Source organism: Canis lupus (assembly GCF_048164855.1).
Source record: "Canis lupus baileyi chromosome 4 unlocalized genomic scaffold, mCanLup2.hap1 SUPER_4_unloc_1, whole genome shotgun sequence".
Classification (NCBI taxonomy): domain Eukaryota; kingdom Metazoa; phylum Chordata; class Mammalia; order Carnivora; family Canidae; genus Canis; species Canis lupus.
The window spans coordinates 388,257-415,495 of record NW_027326406.1 but is presented as its reverse complement, the minus strand read 5'-3'; the positions used below and the strand labels follow the sequence as shown (position 1 = coordinate 415,495).

General features: G+C 76.4%; 15 non-coding genes across 15 annotated transcripts; all 15 read right to left on the bottom strand.

Annotated features, from left to right (window-relative positions):
* Positions 1–1,122: 1,122 nt before the first annotated feature.
* Positions 1,123–1,241, bottom strand: LOC140629297 (5S ribosomal RNA). Its single transcript, XR_012027133.1, has one exon. It is a non-coding gene; the product is annotated as a 5S ribosomal RNA (ribosomal RNA).
* A 1,665-nt stretch (positions 1,242–2,906) lies between these two features.
* On the bottom strand, positions 2,907–3,025 carry LOC140629296 (5S ribosomal RNA). Its single transcript, XR_012027132.1, has one exon. It is a non-coding gene; the product is annotated as a 5S ribosomal RNA (ribosomal RNA).
* A 1,644-nt stretch (positions 3,026–4,669) lies between these two features.
* Positions 4,670–4,788, bottom strand: LOC140629295 (5S ribosomal RNA). Its single transcript, XR_012027131.1, has one exon. It is a non-coding gene; the product is annotated as a 5S ribosomal RNA (ribosomal RNA).
* A 1,644-nt stretch (positions 4,789–6,432) lies between these two features.
* LOC140629294 (5S ribosomal RNA) lies at positions 6,433–6,551 on the bottom strand. The gene has a single exon (XR_012027130.1). It is a non-coding gene; the product is annotated as a 5S ribosomal RNA (ribosomal RNA).
* Positions 6,552–8,194: 1,643 nt separating this feature from the next.
* On the bottom strand, positions 8,195–8,313 carry LOC140629293 (5S ribosomal RNA). The gene has a single exon (XR_012027129.1). It is a non-coding gene; the product is annotated as a 5S ribosomal RNA (ribosomal RNA).
* Positions 8,314–9,973: 1,660 nt separating this feature from the next.
* On the bottom strand, positions 9,974–10,091 carry LOC140629355 (5S ribosomal RNA). The gene has a single exon (XR_012027190.1). It is a non-coding gene; the product is annotated as a 5S ribosomal RNA (ribosomal RNA).
* Positions 10,092–11,751: 1,660 nt separating this feature from the next.
* LOC140629292 (5S ribosomal RNA) lies at positions 11,752–11,870 on the bottom strand. The gene has a single exon (XR_012027128.1). It is a non-coding gene; the product is annotated as a 5S ribosomal RNA (ribosomal RNA).
* Positions 11,871–13,512: 1,642 nt separating this feature from the next.
* On the bottom strand, positions 13,513–13,631 carry LOC140629291 (5S ribosomal RNA). Its single transcript, XR_012027127.1, has one exon. It is a non-coding gene; the product is annotated as a 5S ribosomal RNA (ribosomal RNA).
* Positions 13,632–15,306: 1,675 nt separating this feature from the next.
* Positions 15,307–15,425, bottom strand: LOC140629354 (5S ribosomal RNA). Its single transcript, XR_012027189.1, has one exon. It is a non-coding gene; the product is annotated as a 5S ribosomal RNA (ribosomal RNA).
* A 1,627-nt stretch (positions 15,426–17,052) lies between these two features.
* On the bottom strand, positions 17,053–17,171 carry LOC140629290 (5S ribosomal RNA). The gene has a single exon (XR_012027126.1). It is a non-coding gene; the product is annotated as a 5S ribosomal RNA (ribosomal RNA).
* Positions 17,172–18,817: 1,646 nt separating this feature from the next.
* On the bottom strand, positions 18,818–18,936 carry LOC140629288 (5S ribosomal RNA). Its single transcript, XR_012027124.1, has one exon. It is a non-coding gene; the product is annotated as a 5S ribosomal RNA (ribosomal RNA).
* Positions 18,937–20,564: 1,628 nt separating this feature from the next.
* LOC140629287 (5S ribosomal RNA) lies at positions 20,565–20,683 on the bottom strand. Its single transcript, XR_012027123.1, has one exon. It is a non-coding gene; the product is annotated as a 5S ribosomal RNA (ribosomal RNA).
* Positions 20,684–22,326: 1,643 nt separating this feature from the next.
* LOC140629286 (5S ribosomal RNA) lies at positions 22,327–22,445 on the bottom strand. The gene has a single exon (XR_012027122.1). It is a non-coding gene; the product is annotated as a 5S ribosomal RNA (ribosomal RNA).
* A 1,646-nt stretch (positions 22,446–24,091) lies between these two features.
* Positions 24,092–24,210, bottom strand: LOC140629285 (5S ribosomal RNA). Its single transcript, XR_012027121.1, has one exon. It is a non-coding gene; the product is annotated as a 5S ribosomal RNA (ribosomal RNA).
* Positions 24,211–25,858: 1,648 nt separating this feature from the next.
* Positions 25,859–25,977, bottom strand: LOC140629284 (5S ribosomal RNA). The gene has a single exon (XR_012027120.1). It is a non-coding gene; the product is annotated as a 5S ribosomal RNA (ribosomal RNA).
* Positions 25,978–27,239: the final 1,262 nt, after the last annotated feature.

Below are 27,239 nucleotides of genomic sequence, written 5' to 3'. Positions count from 1 at the left end.
CACAGACACAGGTGCCCACGACACACACACACACACACAGACGGAAGGAGGACACAGGCACTCGGAGCTGGGCCACACGGCCTGTGGGGGCGAGGCAGCCACCCCGCCGGAGGGGCGCAGGCCCTGGAGCTGCGTCAGGAGCCCTGGCAGCCGCAGGCCCCGCAGCCACGGTGTCAGGGATGCCGTTCCGCTCCCATTCCTGCCCATCAGCCGAACCGCCGCGGGGCCGTGTGCCTGCGTGCGTGCGCGGCGCCCTGGCCCAGGCGCGGAGCGAGTGTCTGTGGTGTGTCTTGCTGTGTCCCGAGCGGCTCTTTGGGCCTGGGTGCCGGCCGCCCCCGCGTCGCCGTGGTCTTGGCTGTCGCGGGGTCACGGAGCGCGGAGCCCGGCGCCAACGGGGGGCCTGAGGCCCCCGGCGGTCGGGCCATCTGGTTGGTGTCCTGGGCACGCGGAGCGTGGACCCCGGGGCTGAGGGCCGAAGGGACGGTGGTCCGCGGGGGACGGAGGGCATGTCCTTCGGAGAGAAGGTGCAGGCGGGCCCGGGCCGAAGGTGGGGGGGGTGTTGCGGGTGGCTGGGTGGCTTGGTCGCTGGGGGGGGTGCCAGGGAATTGCTAGGGGCTGGGGGCGGGCCTGGGGGCGGGGCCTGGGGCGGGGCGAGGAGGGCCCGCAGGCAGGCCCGGCCCCCGGCCCCCGGCCCCCAACCACCCCCCCCTCGGCCCCACGGAGGGCCTCGCAGGCCTGCGAGGATGGGATCCAGCCCCCACCCGTCTCCCCCCAGCGACCGCACCGCCCCCCCGCGCCCCAGCCCCGAGGTTCCGGCTGTCGCCCCGTCCCCTCCCTGGGCCGCTTCGGGCCCCCTCGGCCCCCTCGGCCCCCTGGGACGCGCGGCCGGCTAGGATGCGGGTGGGCGTCGTTGAAGGGCTGGGAGGAAGAGGAGGTGTGTGGTGTATGTAGTGGCGTCCTGCCCGTGCAGCGGGCGCCCTCGGTGCCCCGCGGCGCCCTGCGGTGGTCCCGGCGGGGCGGGGGCCATGGCAGGGGTGGTCCGGAGGGCACCGCCGCCGCCGCCGCGTTGGGCGAGGGGGGTGTTGGCGGCAAAGGGACGGACAGGAAGGCCGAAGAAAAAAAAGCCTACAGCACCCGGTATTCCCAGGCGGTCTCCCATCCAAGTACTAACCAGGCCCGACCCTGCTTAGCTTCCGAGATCAGACGAGATCGGGCGCGTTCAGGGTGGTATGGCCGTAGACGTCCGCGGCTGCCGCTGGGCGCCCCAAGAGCCTGCTCTGCGCCTCTCTCCAGGCCAGGCGCCCGCCGCTCCTCAGCCCTCCTCCGCCCGCCCTGTGCGGCCCGCCTGAACGCCTGCCTGCCTGCCTGCGTGCTCGCCTGCCGGCCCGACTGATGGACTGACCGCCTCCCGCGCCGCGCCCGGGGTGGCGGAGGGCGCCTGCCCGGGCCGGGGGGTGGGGGCCAAGACGCGTCCCGCACCCCGGAGCCGAGTCTGTCGCGGGAGCCCGGGCGCGCTCCCGTCCCCGGCCTGTCGGGCTCGTCGCCGCCGCTCGGCTCCCCGGATGGCACGCCGCCCCACATCGGGCCGCTCGCTGGGGGCTGGGGGCTGCGGGGGGGTGGGGGGGTGCGCCGCGGGCCGGGGCCGGCGCCGGCCGGCCCCTGGCCTCTCCTGTCCTTCAGCCCGCCTGGCTCAAAGCCAAGCCGGGGCCGCCCGCGCCACCGGACCCCATCGTCGCACAGGCAGGGACACAGACACAGGTGCCCACGACACACACACACACAGACAGACGGAAGGAGGACACAGGCACTCGGAGCTGGGCCACACGGCCTGTGGGGGCGAGGCAGCCACCCCGCCGGAGGGGCGCAGGCCCTGGAGCTGCGTCAGGAGCCCTGGCAGCCGCAGGCCCCGCAGCCACGGTGTCAGGGATGCCGTTCCGCTCCCATTCCTGCCCATCAGCCGAACCGCCGCGGGGCCGTGTGCCTGCGTGCGTGCGCGGCGCCCTGGCCCAGGCGCGGAGCGAGTGTCTGTGGTGTGTCTTGCTGTGTCCCGAGCGGCTCTTTGGGCCTGGGTGCCGGCCGCCCCCGCGTCGCCGTGGTCTTGGCTGTCGCGGGGTCACGGAGCGCGGAGCCCGGCGCCAACGGGGGGCCTGAGGCCCCCGGCGGTCGGGCCATCTGGTTGGTGTCCTGGGCACGCGGAGCGTGGACCCCGGGGCTGAGGGCCGAAGGGACGGTGGTCCGCGGGGGACGGAGGGCATGTCCTTCGGAGAGAAGGTGCAGGCGGGCCCGGGCCGAAGGTGGGGGGGGTGTTGCGGGTGGCTGGGTGGCTTGGTCGCTGGGGGCGGTGCCAGGGAATTGCTAGGGGCTGGGGGCGGGCCTGGGGGCGGGGCCTGGGGGCGGGGCCTGGGGCGGGGCGAGGAGGGCCCGCAGGCAGGCCCGGCCCCCGGCCCCCGGCCCCCAACCACCCCCCCCTCGGCCCCACGGAGGGCCTCGCAGGCCTGCGAGGACGGGATCCAGCCCCCACCCGTCTCCCCCCAGCGACCGCACCGCCCCCCCGCGCCCCAGCCCCGAGGTTCCGGCTGTCGCCCCGTCCCCTCCCTGGGCCGCTTCGGGCCCCCTCGGCCCCCTCGGCCCCCTGGGACGCGCGGCCGGCTAGGATGCGGGTGGGCGTCGTTGAAGGGCTGGGAGGAAGAGGAGGTGTGTGGTGTATGTAGTGGCGTCCTGCCCGTGCAGCGGGCGCCCTCGGTGCCCCGCGGCGCCCTGCGGTGGTCCCGGCGGGGCGGGGGCCATGGCAGGGGTGGTCCGGAGGGCGCCGCCGCCGCCGCCGCCGCCGCCGCCGCCGCCGCCGCCGCGTTGGGCGAGGGGGGTGTTGGCGGCAAAGGGACGGACAGGAAGGCCGAAGAAAAAAAAGCCTACAGCACCCGGTATTCCCAGGCGGTCTCCCATCCAAGTACTAACCAGGCCCGACCCTGCTTAGCTTCCGAGATCAGACGAGATCGGGCGCGTTCAGGGTGGTATGGCCGTAGACGTCCGCGGCTGCCGCTGGGCGCCCCAAGAGCCTGCTCTGCGCCTCTCTCCAGGCCAGGCGCCCGCCGCTCCTCAGCCCTCCTCCGCCCGCCCTGTGCGGCCCGCCTGAACGCCTGCCTGCCTGCCTGCCTGCATGCTCGCCTGCCGGCCCGACTGATGGACTGACCGCCTCCCGCGCCGCGCCCGGGGTGGCGGAGGGCGCCTGCCCGGGCCGGGGGGTGGGGGCCAAGACGCGTCCCGCACCCCGGAGCCGAGTCTGTCGCGGGAGCCCGGGCGCGCTCCCGTCCCCGGCCTGTCGGGCTCGTCGCCGCCGCTCGGCTCCCCGGATGGCACGCCGCCCCACATCGGGCCGCTCGCTGGGGGCTGGGGGCTGCGGGGGGGTGGGGGGGTGTGCCGCGGGCCGGGGCCGGCGCCGGCCGGCCCCTGGCCTCTCCTGTCCTTCAGCCCGCCTGGCTCAAAGCCAAGCCGGGGCCGCCCGCGCCGCCGGACCCCATCGTCGCACAGGCAGGGACACAGACACAGGTGCCCACGACACACACACACACAGACAGACGGAAGGAGGACACAGGCACTCGGAGCTGGGCCACACGGCCTGTGGGGGCGAGGCAGCCACCCCGCCGGAGGGGCGCAGGCCCTGGAGCTGCGTCAGGAGCCCTGGCAGCCGCAGGCCCCGCAGCCACGGTGTCAGGGATGCCGTTCCGCTCCCATTCCTGCCCATCAGCCGAACCGCCGCGGGGCCGTGTGCCTGCGTGCGTGCGCGGCGCCCTGGCCCAGGCGCGGAGCGAGTGTCTGTGGTGTGTCTTGCTGTGTCCCGAGCGGCTCTTTGGGCCTGGGTGCCGGCCGCCCCCGCGTCGCCGTGGTCTTGGCTGTCGCGGGGTCACGGAGCGCGGAGCCCGGCGCCAACGGGGGGCCTGAGGCCCCCGGCGGTCGGGCCATCTGGTTGGTGTCCTGGGCACGCGGAGCGTGGACCCCGGGGCTGAGGGCCGAAGGGACGGTGGTCCGCGGGGGACGGAGGGCATGTCCTTCGGAGAGAAGGTGCAGGCGGGCCCGGGCCGAAGGTGGGGGGGGTGTTGCGGGTGGCTGGGTGGCTTGGTCGCTGGGGGCGGTGCCAGGGAATTGCTAGGGGCTGGGGGCGGGCCTGGGGGCGGGGCCTGGGGCGGGGCGAGGAGGGCCCGCAGGCAGGCCCGGCCCCCGGCCCCCGGCCCCCAACCACCCCCCCCTCGGCCCCACGGAGGGCCTCGCAGGCCTGCGAGGACGGGATCCAGCCCCCCCCCGTCTCCCCCCAGCGACCGCATCGCCCCCCCGCGCCCCAGCCCCGAGGTTCCGGCTGTCGCCCCGTCCCCTCCCTGGGCCGCTTCGGGCCCCCTCGGCCCCCTCGGCCCCCTGGGACGCGCGGCCGGCTAGGATGCGGGTGGGCGTCGTTGAAGGGCTGGGAGGAAGAGGAGGTGTGTGGTGTATGTAGTGGCGTCCTGCCCGTGCAGCGGGCGCCCTCGGTGCCCCGCGGCGCCCTGCGGTGGTCCCGGCGGGGCGGGGGCCATGGCAGGGGTGGTCCGGAGGGCACCGCCGCCGCCGCCGCCGCCGCCGCCGCGTTGGGCGAGGGGGGTGTTGGCGGCAAAGGGACGGACAGGAAGGCCGAAGAAAAAAAAGCCTACAGCACCCGGTATTCCCAGGCGGTCTCCCATCCAAGTACTAACCAGGCCCGACCCTGCTTAGCTTCCGAGATCAGACGAGATCGGGCGCGTTCAGGGTGGTATGGCCGTAGACGTCCGCGGCTGCCGCTGGGCGCCCCAAGAGCCTGCTCTGCGCCTCTCTCCAGGCCAGGCGCCCGCCGCTCCTCAGCCCTCCTCGGCCCGCCCTGTGCGGCCCGCCTGAACGCCTGCCTGCCTGCCTGCCTGCATGCTCGCCTGCCGGCCCGACTGATGGACTGACCGCCTCCCGCGCCGCGCCCGGGGTGGCGGAGGGCGCCTGCCCGGGCCGGGGGGTGGGGGCCAAGACGCGTCCCGCACCCCGGAGCCGAGTCTGTCGCGGGAGCCCGGGCGCGCTCCCGTCCCCGGCCTGTCGGGCTCGTCGCCGCCGCTCGGCTCCCCGGATGGCACGCCGCCCCACATCGGGCCGCTCGCTGGGGGCTGGGGGCTGCGGGGGGGTGGGGGGGTGTGCCGCGGGCCGGGGCCGGCGCCGGCCGGCCCCTGGCCTCTCCTGTCCTTCAGCCCGCCTGGCTCAAAGCCAAGCCGGGGCCGCCCGCGCCGCCGGACCCCATCGTCGCACAGGCAGGGACACAGACACAGGTGCCCACGACACACACACACACAGACAGACGGAAGGAGGACACAGGCACTCGGAGCTGGGCCACACGGCCTGTGGGGGCGAGGCAGCCACCCCGCCGGAGGGGCGCAGGCCCTGGAGCTGCGTCAGGAGCCCTGGCAGCCGCAGGCCCCGCAGCCACGGTGTCAGGGATGCCGTTCCGCTCCCATTCCTGCCCATCAGCCGAACCGCCGCGGGGCCGTGTGCCTGCGTGCGTGCGCGGCGCCCTGGCCCAGGCGCGGAGCGAGTGTCTGTGGTGTGTCTTGCTGTGTCCCGAGCGGCTCTTTGGGCCTGGGTGCCGGCCGCCCCCGCGTCGCCGTGGTCTTGGCTGTCGCGGGGTCACGGAGCGCGGAGCCCGGCGCCAACGGGGGGCCTGAGGCCCCCGGCGGTCGGGCCATCTGGTTGGTGTCCTGGGCACGCGGAGCGTGGACCCCGGGGCTGAGGGCCGAAGGGACGGTGGTCCGCGGGGGACGGAGGGCATGTCCTTCGGAGAGAAGGTGCAGGCGGGCCCGGGCCGAAGGTGGGGGGGGTGTTGCGGGTGGCTGGGTGGCTTGGTCGCTGGGGGCGGTGCCAGGGAATTGCTAGGGGCTGGGGGCGGGCCTGGGGGCGGGGCCTGGGGCGGGGCGAGGAGGGCCCGCAGGCAGGCCCGGCCCCCGGCCCCCGGCCCCCAACCACCCCCCCCTCGGCCCCACGGAGGGCCTCGCAGGCCTGCGAGGACGGGATCCAGCCCCCCCCCGTCTCCCCCCAGCGACCGCATCGCCCCCCCGCGCCCCAGCCCCGAGGTTCCGGCTGTCGCCCCGTCCCCTCCCTGGGCCGCTTCGGGCCCCCTCGGCCCCCTCGGCCCCCTGGGACGCGCGGCCGGCTAGGATGCGGGTGGGCGTCGTTGAAGGGCTGGGAGGAAGAGGAGGTGTGTGGTGTATGTAGTGGCGTCCTGCCCGTGCAGCGGGCGCCCTCGGTGCCCCGCGGCGCCCTGCGGTGGTCCCGGCGGGGCGGGGGCCATGGCAGGGGTGGTCCGGAGGGCACCGCCGCCGCCGCCGCCGCCGCCGCCGCGTTGGGCGAGGGGGGTGTTGGCGGCAAAGGGACGGACAGGAAGGCCGAAGAAAAAAAAGCCTACAGCACCCGGTATTCCCAGGCGGTCTCCCATCCAAGTACTAACCAGGCCCGACCCTGCTTAGCTTCCGAGATCAGACGAGATCGGGCGCGTTCAGGGTGGTATGGCCGTAGACGTCCGCGGCTGCCGCTGGGCGCCCCAAGAGCCTGCTCTGCGCCTCTCTCCAGGCCAGGCGCCCGCCGCTCCTCAGCCCTCCTCCGCCCGCCCTGTGCGGCCCGCCTGAACGCCTGCCTGCCTGCCTGCCTGCATGCTCGCCTGCCGGCCCGACTGATGGACTGACCGCCTCCCGCGCCGCGCCCGGGGTGGCGGAGGGCGCCTGCCCGGGCCGGGGGGTGGGGGCCAAGACGCGTCCCGCACCCCGGAGCCGAGTCTGTCGCGGGAGCCCGGGCGCGCTCCCGTCCCCGGCCTGTCGGGCTCGTCGCCGCCGCTCGGCTCCCCGGATGGCACGCCGCCCCACATCGGGCCGCTCGCTGGGGGCTGGGGGCTGCGGGGGGGTGGGGGGGTGTGCCGCGGGCCGGGGCCGGCGCCGGCCGGCCCCTGGCCTCTCCTGTCCTTCAGCCCGCCTGGCTCAAAGCCAAGCCGGGGCCGCCCGCGCCGCCGGACCCCATCGTCGCACAGGCAGGGACACAGACACAGGTGCCCACGACACACACACACACAGACAGACGGAAGGAGGACACAGGCACTCGGAGCTGGGCCACACGGCCTGTGGGGGCGAGGCAGCCACCCCGCCGGAGGGGCGCAGGCCCTGGAGCTGCGTCAGGAGCCCTGGCAGCCGCAGGCCCCGCAGCCACGGTGTCAGGGATGCCGTTCCGCTCCCATTCCTGCCCATCAGCCGAACCGCCGCGGGGCCGTGTGCCTGCGTGCGTGCGCGGCGCCCTGGCCCAGGCGCGGAGCGAGTGTCTGTGGTGTGTCTTGCTGTGTCCCGAGCGGCTCTTTGGGCCTGGGTGCCGGCCGCCCCCGCGTCGCCGTGGTCTTGGCTGTCGCGGGGTCACGGAGCGCGGAGCCCGGCGCCAACGGGGGGCCTGAGGCCCCCGGCGGTCGGGCCATCTGGTTGGTGTCCTGGGCACGCGGAGCGTGGACCCCGGGGCTGAGGGCCGAAGGGACGGTGGTCCGCGGGGGACGGAGGGCATGTCCTTCGGAGAGAAGGTGCAGGCGGGCCCGGGCCGAAGGTGGGGGGGGTGTTGCGGGTGGCTGGGTGGCTTGGTCGCTGGGGGCGGTGCCAGGGAATTGCTAGGGGCTGGGGGCGGGCCTGGGGGCGGGGCCTGGGGCGGGGCGAGGAGGGCCCGCAGGCAGGCCCGGCCCCCGGCCCCCGGCCCCCAACCACCCCCCCCTCGGCCCCACGGAGGGCCTCGCAGGCCTGCGAGGACGGGATCCAGCCCCCACCCGTCTCCCCCCAGCGACCGCACCGCCCCCCCGCGCCCCAGCCCGAGGTTCCGGCTGTCGCCCCGTCCCCTCCCTGGGCCGCTTCGGGCCCACCTCGGCCCCCTCGGCCCCCTGGACGCGCGGCCGGCTAGGATGCGGGTGGGCGTCGTTGAAGGGCTGGGAGGAAGAGGAGGTGTGTGGGTGTATGTAGTGGCGTCCTGCCCGTGCAGCGGGCGCCCTCGGTGCCCCGCGGCGCCCTGCGGTGGTCCCGGCGGGGCGGGGGCCATGGCAGGGGTGGTGCACGCCGCGCCGCCGCGCGCCGCCGCCGCCGCCGGCGTTGGGCGAGGGGGGTGTTGGCGGCAAAGGGACGGACAGGAAGGCCGAAGAAAAAAAAGCCTACAGCACCCGGTATTCCCAGGCGGTCTCCCATCCAAGTACTAACCAGGCCCGACCCTGCTTAGCTTCCGAGATCAGACGAGATCGGGCGCGTTCAGGGTGGTATGGCCGTAGACGTCCGCGGCTGCCGCTGGGCGCCCCAAGAGCCTGCTCTGCGCCTCTCTCCAGGCCAGGCGCCCGCCGCTCCTCAGCCCTCCTCCGCCCGCCCTGTGCGGCCCGCCTGAACGCCTGCCTGCCTGCCTGCATGCTCGCCTGCCGGCCCGACTGATGGACTGACCGCCTCCCGCGCCGCGCCCGGGGTGGCGGAGGGCGCCTGCCCGGGCCGGGGGTGGGGCCAAGACGCGTCCCGCACCCGGAGCCGAGTCTGTCGCGGGAGCCCGGGCGCGCTCCCGTCCCGGCCTGTCGGGCTCGTCGCCGCCGCTCGGCTCCCCGGATGGCACGCCGCCCCACATCGGGCCGCTCGCTGGGGGCTGGGGGCTGCGGGGGGGTGGGGGGGTGTGCCGCGGGCCGGGGCCGGCGCCGGCCGGCCCCTGGCCTCTCCTGTCCTTCAGCCCGCCTGGCTCAAAGCCAAGCCGGGCCGCCCGCGCCGCCGGACCCCATCGTCGCACAGGCAGGGACACAGACACAGGTGCCCACGACACACACCACACACACAGACGGAAGGAGGACACAGGCACTCGGAGCTGGGCCACACGGCCTGTGGGGGCGAGGCAGCCACCCCGCCGGAGGGGCGCAGGCCCTGGAGCTGCGTCAGGAGCCCTGGCAGCCGCAGGCCCCGCAGCCACGGTGTCAGGGATGCCGTTCCGCTCCCATTCCTGCCCATCAGCCGAACCGCCGCGGGGGCCGTGTGCCTGCGTGCGTGCGCGGCGCCCTGGCCCAGGCGCGGAGCGAGTGTCTGTGGTGTGTCTGCTGTGTCCCGAGCGGCTCTTTGGGCCTGGGTGCCGGCCGCCCCCCGCGTCGCCGTGGTCTTGGCTGTCGCGGGGTCACGGAGCGCGGAGCCCGGCGCCAACGGGGGGCCTGAGGCCCCCGGCGGTCGGGCCATCTGGTTGGGTCCTGGGCACGCGGAGCGTGGACCCCGGGGCTGAGGGCCGAAGGGACGGTGGTCCGCGGGGGACGGAGGGCATGTCCTTCGGAGAGAAGGTGCAGGCGGGCCCGGGCCGAAGGTGGGGGGGTGTTGCGGGTGGCTGGGTGGCTTGGTCGCTGGGGGCGGTGCCAGGGAATTGCTAGGGGCTGGGGGCGGGCCTGGGGGCGGGGCCTGGGGGCGGGGCCTGGGGGCGGGGCCTGGGGCGGGGCGAGGAGGGCCCGCAGGCAGGCCCGGCCCCCGGCCCCCGGCCCCCAACCACCCCCCCCTCGGCCCCACGGAGGGCCTCGCAGGCCTGCGAGGACGGGATCCAGCCCCCACCCGTCTCCCCCCAGCGAACGCACCGCCCCCCGCGCCCTCAGCCCCGAGGTTCCGGCTGTCGCCCCGTCCCCTCCCTGGGCCGCTTCGGGCCCCTCGGCCCCCTCGGCCCCCTGGGACGCGGCCGGCTAGGATGCGGGTGGGCGTCGTTGAAGGGCTGGGAGGAAGAGGAGGTGTGTGGTGTATGTAGTGGCGTCCTGCCCGTGCAGCGGGCGCCCTCGGTGCCCCGCGCGCCCTGCGGTGGTCCCGGCGGGGCGGGGCCATGGCAGGGTGGTCGGCGGGCACCGCCGCCGCCGCCGCCGCCGCCGCCGCCGCCGCCGCGTTGGGCGAGGGGGTGTTGGCGGCAAAGGGACGGACAGGAAGGCCGAAGAAAAAAAAGCCTACAGCACCCGGTATTCCAGGCGGTCTCCCATCCAAGTACTAACCAGGCCCGACCCTGCTTAGCTTCCGAGATCAGACGAGATCGGGCGCGTTCAGGGTGGTATGGCCGTAGACGTCCCGCGGCTGCCGCTGGGCGCCCCAAGAGCCTGCTCTGCGCCTCTCTCCAGGCCAGGCGCCCGCCGCTCCTCAGCCCTCCTCCGCCCGCCCTGTGCGGCCCGCCTGAACGCCTGCCTGCCTGCCTGCATGCTCGCCTGCCAGCCCGACTGATGGACTGACCGCCTCCCGCGCCGCGCCCGGGGTGGCGGAGGGCGCCTGCGGGCCGGGCCGGGTGGGGGCCAAGACGCGTCCCGCACCCCGGAGCCGAGTCTGTCGCGGGAGCCCGGGCCGCGCTCCCGTCCCCGGCCTGTCGGGCTCGTCGCCGCCGCTCGGCTCCCCGGATGGCACGCCGCCCACATCGGGGCCGCTCGCTGGGGGCTGGGGGCTGCGGGGGGGTGGGGGGGTGTGCCGCGGGCCGGGGCCGGCACCGGCCGGCCCTGGCCTCTCCTGTCCTTCAGCCCGCCTGGCTCAAAGCCAGCCGGGGCCGCCCGCGCCGCCGGACCCCATCGTCGCACAGGCAGGGACACAGACACAGGTGCCACCACACACCACACACAGGACAGACGGAATGGAGGACACAGGCACTCGGAGCTGGGCCACACGGCCTGTGGGGGCGAGGCAGCCACCCCGCCGGAGGGGCGCAGGCCCTGGAGCTGCGTCAGGAGCCCTGGCAGCCGCAGCCCCGGCAGCCACGGTGTCAGGGATGCCGTTCCGCTCCCATTCCTGCCCATCAGCCGAACCGCCGCGGGGCCGTGTGCCTGCGTGGCCGTGCGCGGCGCCCTGGCCCAGCGCGGAGCGAGTGTTCTGTGGTGTGTCTTGCTGTGTCCCGAGCGGCTGCTTTGGCCCTGGGTGCCCGGCCGCCCCCGCGTCGCCCGTGGTCTTGGCTGTCGTGGTCTTGGCTGTCGCGGGGTCACGGAGCGCGGAGCCCGGCGCCAACGGGGGGCCTGAGGCCTCCGGCGGTCGGGCCATCTGGTTGGTGTCCTGGGCACGCGGAGCGTGGACCCCGGGGCTGAGGGCCGAAGGGACGGTGGTCCGCGGGGGACGGAGGGCATGTCCTTCGGAGAGAAGGTGCAGGCGGGCCCGGGCCGAAGGTGGGGGGGGTGTTGCGGGTGGCTGGGTGGCTTGGTCGCTGGGGGCGGTGCCAGGGAATTGCTAGGGGCTGGGGGCGGGCCTGGGGGCGGGGCCTGGGGCGGGGCGAGGAGGGCCCGCAGGCAGGCCCGGCCCCCGGCCCCCGGCCCCCAACCACCCCCCCCTCGGCCCCACGCAGGGCCTCGCAGGCCTGCGAGGACGGGATCCAGCCCCCACCCGTCTCCCCCCAGCGACCGCACCGCCCCCCCGCGCCCCAGCCCCGAGGTTCCGGCTGTCGCCCCGTCCCCTCCCTGGGCCGCTTCGGGCCCCCTCGGCCCCCTCGGCCCCCTGGGACGCGCGGCCGGCTAGGATGCGGGTGGGCGTCGTTGAAGGGCTGGGAGGAAGAGGAGGTGTGTGGTGTATGTAGTGGCGTCCTGCCCGTGCAGCGGGCGCCCTCGGTGCCCCGCGGCGCCCTGCGGTGGTCCCGGCGGGGCGGGGGCCATGGCAGGGGTGGTCCGGAGGGCACCGCCGCCGCCGCCGCCGCCACCGCCGCGTTGGGCGAGGGGGGTGTTGGCGGCAAAGGGACGGACAGGAAGGCCGAAGAAAAAAAAGCCTACAGCACCCGGTATTCCCAGGCGGTCTCCCATCCAAGTACTAACCAGGCCCGACCCTGCTTAGCTTCCGAGATCAGACGAGATCGGGCGCGTTCAGGGTGGTATGGCCGTAGACGTCCGCGGCTGCCGCTGGGCGCCCCAAGAGCCTGCTCTGCGCCTCTCTCCAGGCCAGGCGCCCGCCGCTCCTCAGCCCTCCTCCGCCCGCCCTGTGCGGCCCGCCTGAACGCCTGCCTGCCTGCCTGCATGCTCGCCTGCCGGCCCGACTGATGGACTGACCGCCTCCCGCGCCGCGCCCGGGGTGGCGGAGGGCGCCTGCCCGGGCCGGGGGGTGGGGGCCAAGACGCGTCCCGCACCCCGGAGCCGAGTCTGTCGCGGGAGCCCGGGCGCGCTCCCGTCCCCGGCCTGTCGGGCTCTTCGCCGCCGCTCGGCTCCCCGGATGGCACGCCGCCCCACATCGGGCCGCTCGCTGGGGGCTGGGGGCTGCGGGGGTTGGGGGGGTGTGCCGCGGGCCGGGGCCGGCGCCGGCCGGCCCCTGGCCTCTCCTGTCCTTCAGCCCGCCTGGCTCAAAGCCAAGCCGGGGCCGCCCGCGCCGCCGGACCCCATCGTCGCACAGGCAGGGACACAGACACAGGTGCCCACGACACACACACACACAGACAGACGGAAGGAGGACACAGGCACTCGGAGCTGGGCCACACGGCCTGTGGGGGCGAGGCAGCCACCCCGCCGGAGGGGCGCAGGCCCTGGAGCTGCGTCAGGAGCCCTGGCAGCCGCAGGCCCCGCAGCCACGGTGTCAGGGATGCCGTTCCGCTCCCATTCCTGCCCATCAGCCGAACCGCCGCGGGGCCGTGTGCCTGCGTGCGTGCGCGGCGCCCTGGCCCAGGCGCGGAGCGAGTGTCTGTGGTGTGTCTTGCTGTGTCCCGAGCGGCTCTTTGGGCCTGGGTGCCGGCCGCCCCCGCGTCGCCGTGGTCTTGGCTGTCGCGGGGTCACGGAGCGCGGAGCCCGGCGCCAACGGGGGGCCTGAGGCCCCCGGCGGTCGGGCCATCTGGTTGGTGTCCTGGGCACGCGGAGCGTGGACCCCGGGGCTGAGGGCCGAAGGGACGGTGGTCCGCGGGGGACGGAGGGCATGTCCTTCGGAGAGAAGGTGCAGGCGGGCCCGGGCCGAAGGTGGGGGGGGTGTTGCGGGTGGCTGGGTGGCTTGGTCGCTGGGGGCGGTGCCAGGGAATTGCTAGGGGCTGGGGGCGGGCCTGGGGGCGGGGCCTGGGGCGGGGCGAGGAGGGCCCGCAGGCAGGCCCGGCCCCCGGCCCCCGGCCCCCAACCACCCCCCCCTCGGCCCCACGGAGGGCCTCGCAGGCCTGCGAGGACGGGATCCAGCCCCCACCCGTCTCCCCCCAGCGACCGCACCGCCCCCCCGCGCCCCAGCCCCGAGGTTCCGGCTGTCGCCCCGTCCCCTCCCTGGGCCGCTTCGGGCCCCCTCGGCCCCCTCGGCCCCCTGGGACGCGCGGCCGGCTAGGATGCGGGTGGGCGTCGTTGAAGGGCTGGGAGGAAGAGGAGGTGTGTGGTGTATGTAGTGGCGTCCTGCCCGTGCAGCGGGCGCCCTCGGTGCCCCGCGGCGCCCTGCGGTGGTCCCGGCGGGGCGGGGGCCATGGCAGGGGTGGTCCGGAGGGCACCGCCGCCGCCGCCGCCGCCGCCGCCGCCGCGTTGGGCGAGGGGGGTGTTGGCGGCAAAGGGACGGACAGGAAGGCCCAAGAAAAAAAAGCCTACAGCACCCGGTATTCCCAGGCGGTCTCCCATCCAAGTACTAACCAGGCCCGACCCTGCTTAGCTTCCGAGATCAGACGAGATCGGGCGCGTTCAGGGTGGTATGGCCGTAGACGTCCGGGGCTGCCGCTGGGCGCCCCAAGAGCCTGCTCTGCGCCTCTCTCCAGGCCAGGCGCCCGCCGCTCCTCAGCCCTCCTCCGCCCGCCCTGTGCGGCCCGCCTGAACGCCTGCCTGCCTGCCTGCATGCTCGCCTGCCGGCCCGACTGATGGACTGACCGCCTCCCGCGCCGCGCCCGGGGTGGCGGAGGGCGCCTGCCCGGGCCGGGGGGTGGGGGCCAAGACGCGTCCCGCACCCCGGAGCCGAGTCTGTCGCGGGAGCCCGGGCGCGCTCCGGTCCCCGGCCTGTCGGGCTCGTCGCCGCCGCTCGGCTCCCCGGATGGCACGCCGCCCCACATCGGGCCGCTCGCTGGGGGCTGGGGGCTGCGGGGGGGTGGGAGGGTGTGCCGCGGGCCGGGGCCGGCGCCGGCCGGCCCCTGGCCTCTCCTGTCCTTCAGCCCGCCTGGCTCAAAGCCAAGCCGGGGCCGCCCGCGCCGCCGGACCCCATCGTCGCACAGGCAGGGACACAGACACGGGTGCCCACGACACACACACACACAGACAGACGGAAGGAGGACACAGGCACTCGGAGCTGGGCCACACGGCCTGTGGGGGCGAGGCAGCCACCCCGCCGGAGGGGCGCAGGCCCTGGAGCTGCGTCAGGAGCCCTGGCAGCCGCAGGCCCCGCAGCCACGGTGTCAGGGATGCCGTTCCGCTCCCATTCCTGCCCATCAGCCGAACCGCCGCGGGGCCGTGTGCCTGCGTGCGTGCGCGGCGCCCTGGCCCAGGCGCGGAGCGAGTGTCTGTGGTGTGTCTTGCTGTGTCCCGAGCGGCTCTTTGGGCCTGGGTGCCGGCCGCCCCCGCGTCGCCGTGGTCTTGGCTGTCGCGGGGTCACGGAGCGCGGAGCCCGGCGCCAACGGGGGGCCTGAGGCCCCCGGCGGTCGGGCCATCTGGTTGGTGTCCTGGGCACGCGGAGCGTGGACCCCGGGGCTGAGGGCCGAAGGGACGGTGGTCCGCGGGGGACGGAGGGCATGTCCTTCGGAGAGAAGGTGCAGGCGGGCCCGGGCCGAAGGTGGGGGGGGTGTTGCGGGTGGCTGGGTGGCTTGGTCGCTGGGGGCGGTGCCAGGGAATTGCTAGGGGCTGGGGGCGGGCCTGGGGGCGGGGCCTGGGGGCGGGGCCTGGGGGCGGGGCCTGGGGCGGGGCGAGGAGGGCCCGCAGGCAGGCCCGGCCCCCGGCCCCCGGCCCCCAACCACCCCCCCCTCGGCCCCACGGAGGGCCTCGCAGGCCTGCGAGGACGGGATCCAGCCCCCACCCGTCTCCCCCCAGCGACCGCACCGCCCCCCCGCGCCCCAGCCCCGAGGTTCCGGCTGTCGCCCCGTCCCCTCCCTGGGCCGCTTCGGGCCCCCTCGGCCCCCTCGGCCCCCTGGGACGCGCGGCCGGCTAGGATGCGGGTGGGCGTCGTTGAAGGGCTGGGAGGAAGAGGAGGTGTGTGGTGTATGTAGTGGCGTCCTGCCCGTGCAGCGGGCGCCCTCGGTGCCCCGCGGCGCCCTGCGGTGGTCCCGGCGGGGCGGGGGCCATGGCAGGGGTGGTCCGGAGGGCACCGCCGCCGCCGCCGCCGCCGCCGCCGCCGCCGCCGCGTTGGGCGAGGGGGGTGTTGGCGGCAAAGGGACGGACAGGAAGGCCGAAGAAAAAAAAGCCTACAGCACCCGGTATTCCCAGGCGGTCTCCCATCCAAGTACTAACCAGGCCCGACCCTGCTTAGCTTCCGAGATCAGACGAGATTGGGCGCGTTCAGGGTGGTATGGCCGTAGACGTCCGCGGCTGCCGCTGGGCGCCCCAAGAGCCTGCTCTGCACCTCTCTCCAGGCCAGGCGCCCGCCGCTTCTCAGCCCTCCTCCGCCCGCCCTGTGCGGCCCGCCTGAACGCCTGCCTGCCTGCCTGCATGCTCGCCTGCCGGCCCGACTGATGGACTGACCGCCTCCCGCGCCGCGCCCGGGGTGGCGGAGGGCGCCTGCCCGGGCCGGGGGGTGGGGGCCAAGACGCGTCCCGCACCCCGGAGCCGAGTCTGTCGCGGGAGCCCGGGCGCGCTCCCGTCCCCGGCCTGTCGGGCTCGTCGCCGCCGCTCGGCTCCCCGGATGGCACGCCGCCCCACATCGGGCCGCTCGCTGGGGGCTGGGGGCTGCGGGGGGGTGGGGGGGTGTGCCGCGGGCCGGGGCCGGCGCCGGCCGGCCCCTGGCCTCTCCTGTCCTTCAGCCCGCCTGGCTCAAAGCCAAGCCGGGGCCGCCCGCGCCGCCGGACCCCATCGTCGCACAGGCAGGGACACAGACACAGGTGCCCACGACACACACACACACAGACAGACGGAAGGAGGACACAGGCACTCGGAGCTGGGCCACACGGCCTGTGGGGGCGAGGCAGCCACCCCGCCGGAGGGGCGCAGGCCCTGGAGCTGCGTCAGGAGCCCTGGCAGCCGCAGGCCCCGCAGCCACGGTGTCAGGGATGCCGTTCCGCTCCCATTCCTGCCCATCAGCCGAACCGCCGCGGGGCCGTGTGCCTGCGTGCGTGCGCGGCGCCCTGGCCCAGGCGCGGAGCGAGTGTCTGTGGTGTGTCTTGCTGTGTCCCGAGCGGCTCTTTGGGCCTGGGTGCCGGCCGCCCCCGCGTCGCCGTGGTCTTGGCTGTCGCGGGGTCACGGAGCGCGGAGCCCGGCGCCAACGGAGGGCCTGAGGCCTCCGGCGGTCGGGCCATCTGGTTGGTGTCCTGGGCACGCGGAGCGTGGACCCCGGGGCTGAGGGCCGAAGGGACGGTGGTCCGCGGGGGACGGAGGGCATGTCCTTCGGAGAGAAGGTGCAGGCGGGCCCGGGCCGAAGGTGGGGGGGTGTTGCGGGTGGCTGGGTGGCTTGGTCGCTGGGGGCGGTGCCAGGGAATTGCTAGGGGCTGGGGGCGGGCCTGGGGGCGGGGCCTGGGGCGGGGCGAGGAGGGCCCGCAGGCAGGCCCGGCCCCCGGCCCCCGGCCCCCAACCACCCCCCCCTCGGCCCCACGCAGGGCCTCGCAGGCCTGCGAGGACGGGATCCAGCCCCCACCCGTCTCCCCCCAGCGACCGCACCGCCCCCCCGCGCCCCAGCCCCGAGGTTCCGGCTGTCGCCCCGTCCCCTCCCTGGGCCGCTTCGGGCCCCCTCGGCCCCCTCGGCCCCCTGGGACGCGCGGCCGGCTAGGATGCGGGTGGGCGTCGTTGAAGGGCTGGGAGGAAGAGGAGGTGTGTGGTGTATGTAGTGGCGTCCTGCCCGTGCAGCGGGCGCCCTCGGTGCCCCGCGGCGCCCTGCGGTGGTCCCGGCGGGGCGGGGGCCATGGCAGGGGTGGTCCGGAGGGCACCGCCGCCGCCGCCGCGTTGGGCGAGGGGGGTGTTGGCGGCAAAGGGACGGACAGGAAGGCCGAAGAAAAAAAAGCCTACAGCACCCGGTATTCCCAGGCGGTCTCCCATCCAAGTACTAACCAGGCCCGACCCTGCTTAGCTTCCGAGATCAGACGAGATCGGGCGCGTTCAGGGTGGTATGGCCGTAGACGTCCGCGGCTGCCGCTGGGCGCCCCAAGAGCCTGCTCTGCGCCTCTCTCCAGGCCAGGCGCCCGCCGCTCCTCAGCCCTCCTCCGCCCGCCCTGTGCGGCCCGCCTGAACGCCTGCCTGCCTGCCTGCATGCTCGCCTGCCGGCCCGACTGATGGACTGACCGCCTCCCGCGCCGCGCCCGGGGTGGCGGAGGGCGCCTGCCCGGGCCGGGGGGTGGGGGCCAAGACGCGTCCCGCACCCCGGAGCCGAGTCTGTCGCGGGAGCCCGGGCGCGCTCCCGTCCCCGGCCTGTCGGGCTCGTCGCCGCCGCTCGGCTCCCCGGATGGCACGCCGCCCCACATCGGGCCGCTCGCTGGGGGCTGGGGGCTGCGGGGGGGTGGGGGGGTGTGCCGCGGGCCGGGGCCGGCGCCGGCCGGCCCCTGGCCTCTCCTGTCCTTCAGCCCGCCTGGCTCAAAGCCAAGCCGGGGCCGCCCGCGCCGCCGGACCCCATCGTCGCACAGGCAGGGACACAGACACAGGTGCCCACGACACACACACACACACACAGACGGAAGGAGGACACAGGCACTCGGAGCTGGGCCACACGGCCTGTGGGGGCGAGGCAGCCACCCCGCCGGAGGGGCGCAGGCCCTGGAGCTGCGTCAGGAGCCCTGGCAGCCGCAGGCCCCGCAGCCACGGTGTCAGGGATGCCGTTCCGCTCCCATTCCTGCCCATCAGCCGAACCGCCGCGGGGCCGTGTGCCTGCGTGCGTGCGCGGCGCCCTGGCCCAGGCGCGGAGCGAGTGTCTGTGGTGTGTCTTGCTGTGTCCCGAGCGGCTCTTTGGGCCTGGGTGCCGGCCGCCCCCGCGTCGCCGTGGTCTTGGCTGTCGCGGGGTCACGGAGCGCGGAGCCCGGCGCCAACGGGGGGCCTGAGGCCCCCGGCGGTCGGGCCATCTGGTTGGTGTCCTGGGCACGCGGAGCGTGGACCCCGGGGCTGAGGGCCGAAGGGACGGTGGTCCGCGGGGGACGGAGGGCATGTCCTTCGGAGAGAAGGTGCAGGCGGGCCCGGGCCGAAGGTGGGGGGGGTGTTGCGGGTGGCTGGGTGGCTTGGTCGCTGGGGGCGGTGCCAGGGAATTGCTAGGGGCTGGGGGCGGGCCTGGGGGCGGGGCCTGGGGCGGGGCGAGGAGGGCCCGCAGGCAGGCCCGGCCCCCGGCCCCCGGCCCCCAACCACCCCCCCCTCGGCCCCACGGAGGGCCTCGCAGGCCTGCGAGGACGGGATCCAGCCCCCACCCGTCTCCCCCCAGCGACCGCACCGCCCCCCCGCGCCCCAGCCCCGAGGTTCCGGCTGTCGCCCCGTCCCCTCCCTGGGCCGCTTCGGGCCCCCTCGGCCCCCTCGGCCCCCTGGGACGCGCGGCCGGCTAGGATGCGGGTGGGCGTCGTTGAAGGGCTGGGAGGAAGAGGAGGTGTGTGGTGTATGTAGTGGCGTCCTGCCCGTGCAGCGGGCGCCCTCGGTGCCCCGCGGCGCCCTGCGGTGGTCCCGGCGGGGCGGGGGCCATGGCAGGGGTGGTCCGGAGGGCACCGCCGCCGCCGCCGCCGCCGCCGCCGCCGCCGCGTTGGGCGAGGGGGGTGTTGGCGGCAAAGGGACGGACAGGAAGGCCGAAGAAAAAAAAGCCTACAGCACCCGGTATTCCCAGGCGGTCTCCCATCCAAGTACTAACCAGGCCCGACCCTGCTTAGCTTCCGAGATCAGACGAGATCGGGCGCGTTCAGGGTGGTATGGCCGTAGACGTCCGCGGCTGCCGCTGGGCGCCCCAAGAGCCTGCTCTGCGCCTCTCTCCAGGCCAGGCGCCCGCCGCTCCTCAGCCCTCCTCCGCCCGCCCTGTGCGGCCCGCCTGAACGCCTGCCTGCCTGCCTGCGTGCTCGCCTGCCGGCCCGACTGATGGACTGACCGCCTCCCGCGCCGCGCCCGGGGTGGCGGAGGGCGCCTGCCCGGGCCGGGGGGTGGGGGCCAAGACGCGTCCCGCACCCCGGAGCCGAGTCTGTCGCGGGAGCCCGGGCGCGCTCCCGTCCCCGGCCTGTCGGGCTCGTCGCCGCCGCTCGGCTCCCCGGATGGCACGCCGCCCCACATCGGGCCGCTCGCTGGGGGCTGGGGGCTGCGGGGGGGTGGGGGGGTGTGCCGCGGGCCGGGGCCGGCGCCGGCCGGCCCCTGGCCTCTCCTGTCCTTCAGCCCGCCTGGCTCAAAGCCAAGCCGGGGCCGCCCGCGCCGCCGGACCCCATCGTCGCACAGGCAGGGACACAGACACAGGTGCCCACGACACACACACACACACACAGACGGAAGGAGGACACAGGCACTCGGAGCTGGGCCACACGGCCTGTGGGGGCGAGGCAGCCACCCCGCCGGAGGGGCGCAGGCCCTGGAGCTGCGTCAGGAGCCCTGGCAGCCGCAGGCCCCGCAGCCACGGTGTCAGGGATGCCGTTCCGCTCCCATTCCTGCCCATCAGCCGAACCGCCGCGGGGCCGTGTGCCTGCGTGCGTGCGCGGCGCCCTGGCCCAGGCGCGGAGCGAGTGTCTGTGGTGTGTCTTGCTGTGTCCCGAGCGGCTCTTTGGGCCTGGGTGCCGGCCGCCCCCGCGTCGCCGTGGTCTTGGCTGTCGCGGGGTCACGGAGCGCGGAGCCCGGCGCCAACGGGGGGCCTGAGGCCCCCGGCGGTCGGGCCATCTGGTTGGTGTCCTGGGCACGCGGAGCGTGGACCCCGGGGCTGAGGGCCGAAGGGACGGTGGTCCGCGGGGGACGGAGGGCATGTCCTTCGGAGAGAAGGTGCAGGCGGGCCCGGGCCGAAGGTGGGGGGGGTGTTGCGGGTGGCTGGGTGGCTTGGTCGCTGGGGGCGGTGCCAGGGAATTGCTAGGGGCTGGGGGCGGGCCTGGGGGCGGGGCCTGGGGCGGGGCGAGGAGGGCCCGCAGGCAGGCCCGGCCCCCGGCCCCCGGCCCCCAACCACCCCCCCCTCGGCCCCACGGAGGGCCTCGCAGGCCTGCGAGGACGGGATCCAGCCCCCACCCGTCTCCCCCCAGCGACCGCACCGCCCCCCCGCGCCCCAGCCCCGAGGTTCCGGCTGTCGCCCCGTCCCCTCCCTGGGCCGCTTCGGGCCCCCTCGGCCCCCTCGGCCCCCTGGGACGCGCGGCCGGCTAGGATGCGGGTGGGCGTCGTTGAAGGGCTGGGAGGAAGAGGAGATGTGTGGTGTATGTAGTGGCGTCCTGCCCGTGCAGCGGGCGCCCTCGGTGCCCCGCGGCGCCCTGCGGTGGTCCCGGCGGGGCGGGGGCCATGGCAGGGGTGGTCCGGAGGGCACCGCCGCCGCCGCCGCGTTGGGCGAGGGGGGTGTTGGCGGCAAAGGGACGGACAGGAAGGCCGAAGAAAAAAAAGCCTACAGCACCCGGTATTCCCAGGCGGTCTCCCATCCAAGTACTAACCAGGCCCGACCCTGCTTAGCTTCCGAGATCAGACGAGATCGGGCGCGTTCAGGGTGGTATGGCCGTAGACGTCCGCGGCTGCCGCTGGGCGCCCCAAGAGCCTGCTCTGCGCCTCTCTCCAGGCCAGGCGCCCGCCGCTCCTCAGCCCTCCTCCGCCCGCCCTGTGCGGCCCGCCTGAACGCCTGCCTGCCTGCCTGCATGCTCGCCTGCCGGCCCGACTGATGGACTGACCGCCTCCCGCGCCGCGCCCGGGGTGGCGGAGGGCGCCTGCCCGGGCCGGGGGGTGGGGGCCAAGACGCGTCCCGCACCCCGGAGCCGAGTCTGTCGCGGGAGCCCGGGCGCGCTCCCGTCCCCGGCCTGTCGGGCTCGTCGCCGCCGCTCGGCTCCCCGGATGGCACGCCGCCCCACATCGGGCCGCTCGCTGGGGGCTGGGGGCTGCGGGGGGGTGGGGGGGTGTGCCGCGGGCCGGGGCCGGCGCCGGCCGGCCCCTGGCCTCTCCTGTCCTTCAGCCCGCCTGGCTCAAAGCCAAGCCGGGGCCGCCCGCGCCGCCGGACCCCATCGTCGCACAGGCAGGGACACAGACACAGGTGCCCACGACACACACACACACAGACAGACGGAAGGAGGACACAGGCACTCGGAGCTGGGCCACACGGCCTGTGGGGGCGAGGCAGCCACCCCGCCGGAGGGGCGCAGGCCCTGGAGCTGCGTCAGGAGCCCTGGCAGCCGCAGGCCCCGCAGCCACGGTGTCAGGGATGCCGTTCCGCTCCCATTCCTGCCCATCAGCCGAACCGCCGCGGGGCCGTGTGCCTGCGTGCGTGCGCGGCGCCCTGGCCCAGGCGCGGAGCGAGTGTCTGTGGTGTGTCTTGCTGTGTCCCGAGCGGCTCTTTGGGCCTGGGTGCCGGCCGCCCCCGCGTCGCCGTGGTCTTGGCTGTCGCGGGGTCACGGAGCGCGGAGCCCGGCGCCAACGGGGGGCCTGAGGCCCCCGGCGGTCGGGCCATCTGGTTGGTGTCCTGGGCACGCGGAGCGTGGACCCCGGGGCTGAGGGCCGAAGGGACGGTGGTCCGCGGGGGACGGAGGGCATGTCCTTCGGAGAGAAGGTGCAGGCGGGCCCGGGCCGAAGGTGGGGGGGGTGTTGCGGGTGGCTGGGTGGCTTGGTCGCTGGGGGCGGTGCCAGGGAATTGCTAGGGGCTGGGGGCGGGCCTGGGGGCGGGGCCTGAGGCGGGGCGAGGAGGGCCCGCAGGCAGGCCCGGCCCCCGGCCCCCGGCCCCCAACCACCCCGCCCTCGGCCCCACGGAGGGCCTCGCAGGCCTGCGAGGACGGGATCCAGCCCCCACCCGTCTCCCCCCAGCGACCGCACCGCCCCCCCGCGCCCCAGCCCCGAGGTTCCGGCTGTCGCCCCGTCCCCTCCCTGGGCCGCTTCGGGCCCCCTCGGCCCCCTCGGCCCCCTGGGACGCGCGGCCGGCTAGGATGCGGGTGGGCGTCGTTGAAGGGCTGGGAGGAAGAGGAGGTGTGTGGTGTATGTAGTGGCGTCCTGCCCGTGCAGCGGGCGCCCTCGGTGCCCCGCGGCGCCCTGCGGTGGTCCCGGCGGGGCGGGGGCCATGGCAGGGGTGGTCCGGAGGGCACCGCCGCCGCCGCCGCCGCCGCCGCCGCTGCGTTGGGCGAGGGGGGTGTTGGCGGCAAAGGGACGGACAGGAAGGCCGAAGAAAAAAAAGCCTACAGCACCCGGTATTCCCAGGCGGTCTCCCATCCAAGTACTAACCAGGCCCGACCCTGCTTAGCTTCCGAGATCAGACGAGATCGGGCGCGTTCAGGGTGGTATGGCCGTAGACGTCCGCGGCTGCCGCTGGGCGCCCCAAGAGCCTGCTCTGCGCCTCTCTCCAGGCCAGGCGCCCGCCGCTCCTCAGCCCTCCTCCGCCCGCCCTGTGCGGCCCGCCTGAACGCCTGCCTGCCTGCCTGCATGCTCGCCTGCCGGCCCGACTGATGGACTGACCGCCTCCCGCGCCGCGCCCGGGGTGGCGGAGGGCGCCTGCCCGGGCCGGGGGGTGGGGGCCAAGACGCGTCCCGCACCCCGGAGCCGAGTCTGTCGCGGGAGCCCGGGCGCGCTCCCGTCCCCGGCCTGTCGGGCTCGTCGCCGCCGCTCGGCTCCCCGGATGGCACGCCGCCCCACATCGGGCCGCTCGCTGGGGGCTGGGGGCTGCGGGGGGGTGGGGGGGTGTGCCGCGGGCCGGGGCCGGCGCCGGCCGGCCCCTGGCCTCTCCTGTCCTTCAGCCCGCCTGGCTCAAAGCCAAGCCGGGGCCGCCCGCGCCGCCGGACCCCATCGTCGCACAGGCAGGGACACAGACACAGGTGCCCACGACACACACACACACACACAGACGGAAGGAGGACACAGGCACTCGGAGCTGGGCCACACGGCCTGTGGGGGCGAGGCAGCCACCCCGCCGGAGGGGCGCAGGCCCTGGAGCTGCGTCAGGAGCCCTGGCAGCCGCAGGCCCCGCAGCCACGGTGTCAGGGATGCCGTTCCGCTCCCATTCCTGCCCATCAGCCGAACCGCCGCGGGGCCGTGTGCCTGCGTGCGTGCGCGGCGCCCTGGCCCAGGCGCGGAGCGAGTGTCTGTGGTGTGTCTTGCTGTGTCCCGAGCGGCTCTTTGGGCCTGGGTGCCGGCCGCCCCCGCGTCGCCGTGGTCTTGGCTGTCGCGGGGTCACGGAGCGCGGAGCCCGGCGCCAACGGGGGGCCTGAGGCCCCCGGCGGTCGGGCCATCTGGTTGGTGTCCTGGGCACGCGGAGCGTGGACCCCGGGGCTGAGGGCCGAAGGGACGGTGGTCCGCGGGGGACGGAGGGCATGTCCTTCGGAGAGAAGGTGCAGGCGGGCCCGGGCCGAAGGTGGGGGGGGTGTTGCGGGTGGCTGGGTGGCTTGGTCGCTGGGGGCGGTGCCAGGGAATTGCTAGGGGCTGGGGGCGGGCCTGGGGGCGGGGCCTGGGGCGGGGCGAGGAGGGCCCGCAGGCAGGCCCGGCCCCCGGCCCCCGGCCCCCAACCACCCCCCCCTCGGCCCCACGGAGGGCCTCGCAGGCCTGCGAGGACGGGATCCAGCCCCCACCCGTCTCCCCCCAGCGACCGCACCGCCCCCCCGCGCCCCAGCCCCGAGGTTCCGGCTGTCGCCCCGTCCCCTCCCTGGGCCGCTTCGGGCCCCCTCGGCCCCCTCGGCCCCCTGGGACGCGCGGCCGGCTAGGATGCGGGTGGGCGTCGTTGAAGGGCTGGGAGGAAGAGGAGGTGTGTGGTGTATGTAGTGGCGTCCTGCCCGTGCAGCGGGCGCCCTCGGTGCCCCGCGGCGCCCTGCGGTGGTCCCGGCGGGGCGGGGGCCATGGCAGGGGTGGTCCGGAGGGCACCGCCGCCGCCGCCGCCGCCGCCGCCGCCGCCGCGTTGGGCGAGGGGGGTGTTGGCGGCAAAGGGACGGACAGGAAGGCCGAAGAAAAAAAAGCCTACAGCACCCGGTATTCCCAGGCGGTCTCCCATCCAAGTACTAACCAGGCCCGACCCTGCTTAGCTTCCGAGATCAGACGAGATCGGGCGCGTTCAGGGTGGTATGGCCGTAGACGTCCGCGGCTGCCGCTGGGCGCCCCAAGAGCCTGCTCTGCGCCTCTCTCCAGGCCAGGCGCCCGCCGCTCCTCAGCCCTCCTCCGCCCGCCCTGTGCGGCCCGCCTGAACGCCTGCCTGCCTGCCTGCGTGCTCGCCTGCCGGCCCGACTGATGGACTGACCGCCTCCCGCGCCGCGCCCGGGGTGGCGGAGGGCGCCTGCCCGGGCCGGGGGGTGGGGGCCAAGACGCGTCCCGCACCCCGGAGCCGAGTCTGTCGCGGGAGCCCGGGCGCGCTCCCGTCCCCGGCCTGTCGGGCTCGTCGCCGCCGCTCGGCTCCCCGGATGGCACGCCGCCCCACATCGGGCCGCTCGCTGGGGGCTGGGGGCTGCGGGGGGGTGGGGGGGTGTGCCGCGGGCCGGGGCCGGCGCCGGCCGGCCCCTGGCCTCTCCTGTCCTTCAGCCCGCCTGGCTCAAAGCCAAGCCGGGGCCGCCCGCGCCGCCGGACCCCATCGTCGCACAGGCAGGGACACAGACACAGGTGCCCACGACACACACACACACAGACGGAAGGAGGACACAGGCACTCGGAGCTGGGCCACACGGCCTGTGGGGGCGAGGCAGCCACCCCGCCGGAGGGGCGCAGGCCCTGGAGCTGCGTCAGGAGCCCTGGCAGCCGCAGGCCCCGCAGCCACGGTGTCAGGGATGCCGTTCCGCTCCCATTCCTGCCCATCAGCCGAACCGCCGCGGGGCCGTGTGCCTGCGTGCGTGCGCGGCGCCCTGGCCCAGGCGCGGAGCGAGTGTCTGTGGTGTGTCTTGCTGTGTCCCGAGCGGCTCTTTGGGCCTGGGTGCCGGCCGCCCCCGCGTCGCCGTGGTCTTGGCTGTCGCGGGGTCACGGAGCGCGGAGCCCGGCGCCAACGGGGGGCCTGAGGCCCCCGGCGGTCGGGCCATCTGGTTGGTGTCCTGGGCACGCGGAGCGTGGACCCCGGGGCTGAGGGCCGAAGGGACGGTGGTCCGCGGGGGACGGAGGGCATGTCCTTCGGAGAGAAGGTGCAGGCGGGCCCGGGCCGAAGGTGGGGGGGGTGTTGCGGGTGGCTGGGTGGCTTGGTCGCTGGGGGCGGTGCCAGGGAATTGCTAGGGGCTGGGGGCGGGCCTGGGGGCGGGGCCTGGGGCGGGGCGAGGAGGGCCCGCAGGCAGGCCCGGCCCCCGGCCCCCGGCCCCCAACCACCCCCCCCTCGGCCCCACGGAGGGCCTCGCAGGCCTGCGAGGACGGGATCCAGCCCCCACCCGTCTCCCCCCAGCGACCGCACCGCCCCCCCGCGCCCCAGCCCCGAGGTTCCGGCTGTCGCCCCGTCCCCTCCCTGGGCCGCTTCGGGCCCCCTCGGCCCCCTCGGCCCCCTGGGACGCGCGGCCGGCTAGGATGCGGGTGGGCGTCGTTGAAGGGCTGGGAGGAAGAGGAGGTGTGTGGTGTATGTAGTGGCGTCCTGCCCGTGCAGCGGGCGCCCTCGGTGCCCCGCGGCGCCCTGCGGTGGTCCCGGCGGGGCGGGGGCCATGGCAGGGGTGGTCCGGAGGGCACCGCCGCCGCCGCCGCCGCCGCCGCCGCCGCCGCCGCCGCGTTGGGCGAGGGGGGTGTTGGCGGCAAAGGGACGGACAGGAAGGCCGAAGAAAAAAAAGCCTACAGCACCCGGTATTCCCAGGCGGTCTCCCATCCAAGTACTAACCAGGCCCGACCCTGCTTAGCTTCCGAGATCAGACGAGATCGGGCGCGTTCAGGGTGGTATGGCCGTAGACGTCCGCGGCTGCCGCTGGGCGCCCCAAGAGCCTGCTCTGCGCCTCTCTCCAGGCCAGGCGCCCGCCGCTCCTCAGCCCTCCTCCGCCCGCCCTGTGCGGCCCGCCTGAACGCCTGCCTGCCTGCCTGCATGCTCGCCTGCCGGCCCGACTGATGGACTGACCGCCTCCCGCGCCGCGCCCGGGGTGGCGGAGGGCGCCTGCCCGGGCCGGGGGGTGGGGGCCAAGACGCGTCCCGCACCCCGGAGCCGAGTCTGTCGCGGGAGCCCGGGCGCGCTCCCGTCCCCGGCCTGTCGGGCTCGTCGCCGCCGCTCGGCTCCCCGGATGGCACGCCGCCCCACATCGGGCCGCTCGCTGGGGGCTGGGGGCTGCGGGGGGGTGGGGGGGTGTGCCGCGGGCCGGGGCCGGCGCCGGCCGGCCCCTGGCCTCTCCTGTCCTTCAGCCCGCCTGGCTCAAAGCCAAGCCGGGGCCGCCCGCGCCGCCGGACCCCATCGTCGCACAGGCAGGGACACAGACACAGGTGCCCACGACACACACACACACACACAGACGGAAGGAGGACACAGGCACTCGGAGCTGGGCCACACGGCCTGTGGGGGCGAGGCAGCCACCCCGCCGGAGGGGCGCAGGCCCTGGAGCTGCGTCAGGAGCCCTGGCAGCCGCAGGCCCCGCAGCCACGGTGTCAGGGATGCCGTTCCGCTCCCATTCCTGCCCATCAGCCGAACCGCCGCGGGGCCGTGTGCCTGCGTGCGTGCGCGGCGCCCTGGCCCAGGCGCGGAGCGAGTGTCTGTGGTGTGTCTTGCTGTGTCCCGAGCGGCTCTTTGGGCCTGGGTGCCGGCCGCCCCCGCGTCGCCGTGGTCTTGGCTGTCGCGGGGTCACGGAGCGCGGAGCCCGGCGCCAACGGGGGGCCTGAGGCCCCCGGCGGTCGGGCCATCTGGTTGGTGTCCTGGGCACGCGGAGCGTGGACCCCGGGGCTGAGGGCCGAAGGGACGGTGGTCCGCGGGGGACGGAGGGCATGTCCTTCGGAGAGAAGGTGCAGGCGGGCCCGGGCCGAAGGTGGGGGGGGTGTTGCGGGTGGCTGGGTGGCTTGGTCGCTGGGGGCGGTGCCAGGGAATTGCTAGGGGCTGGGGGCGGGCCTGGGGGCGGGGCCTGGGGCGGGGCGAGGAGGGCCCGCAGGCAGGCCCGGCCCCCGGCCCCCGGCCCCCAACCACCCCCCCCTCGGCCCCACGGAGGGCCTCGCAGGCCTGCGAGGACGGGATCCAGCC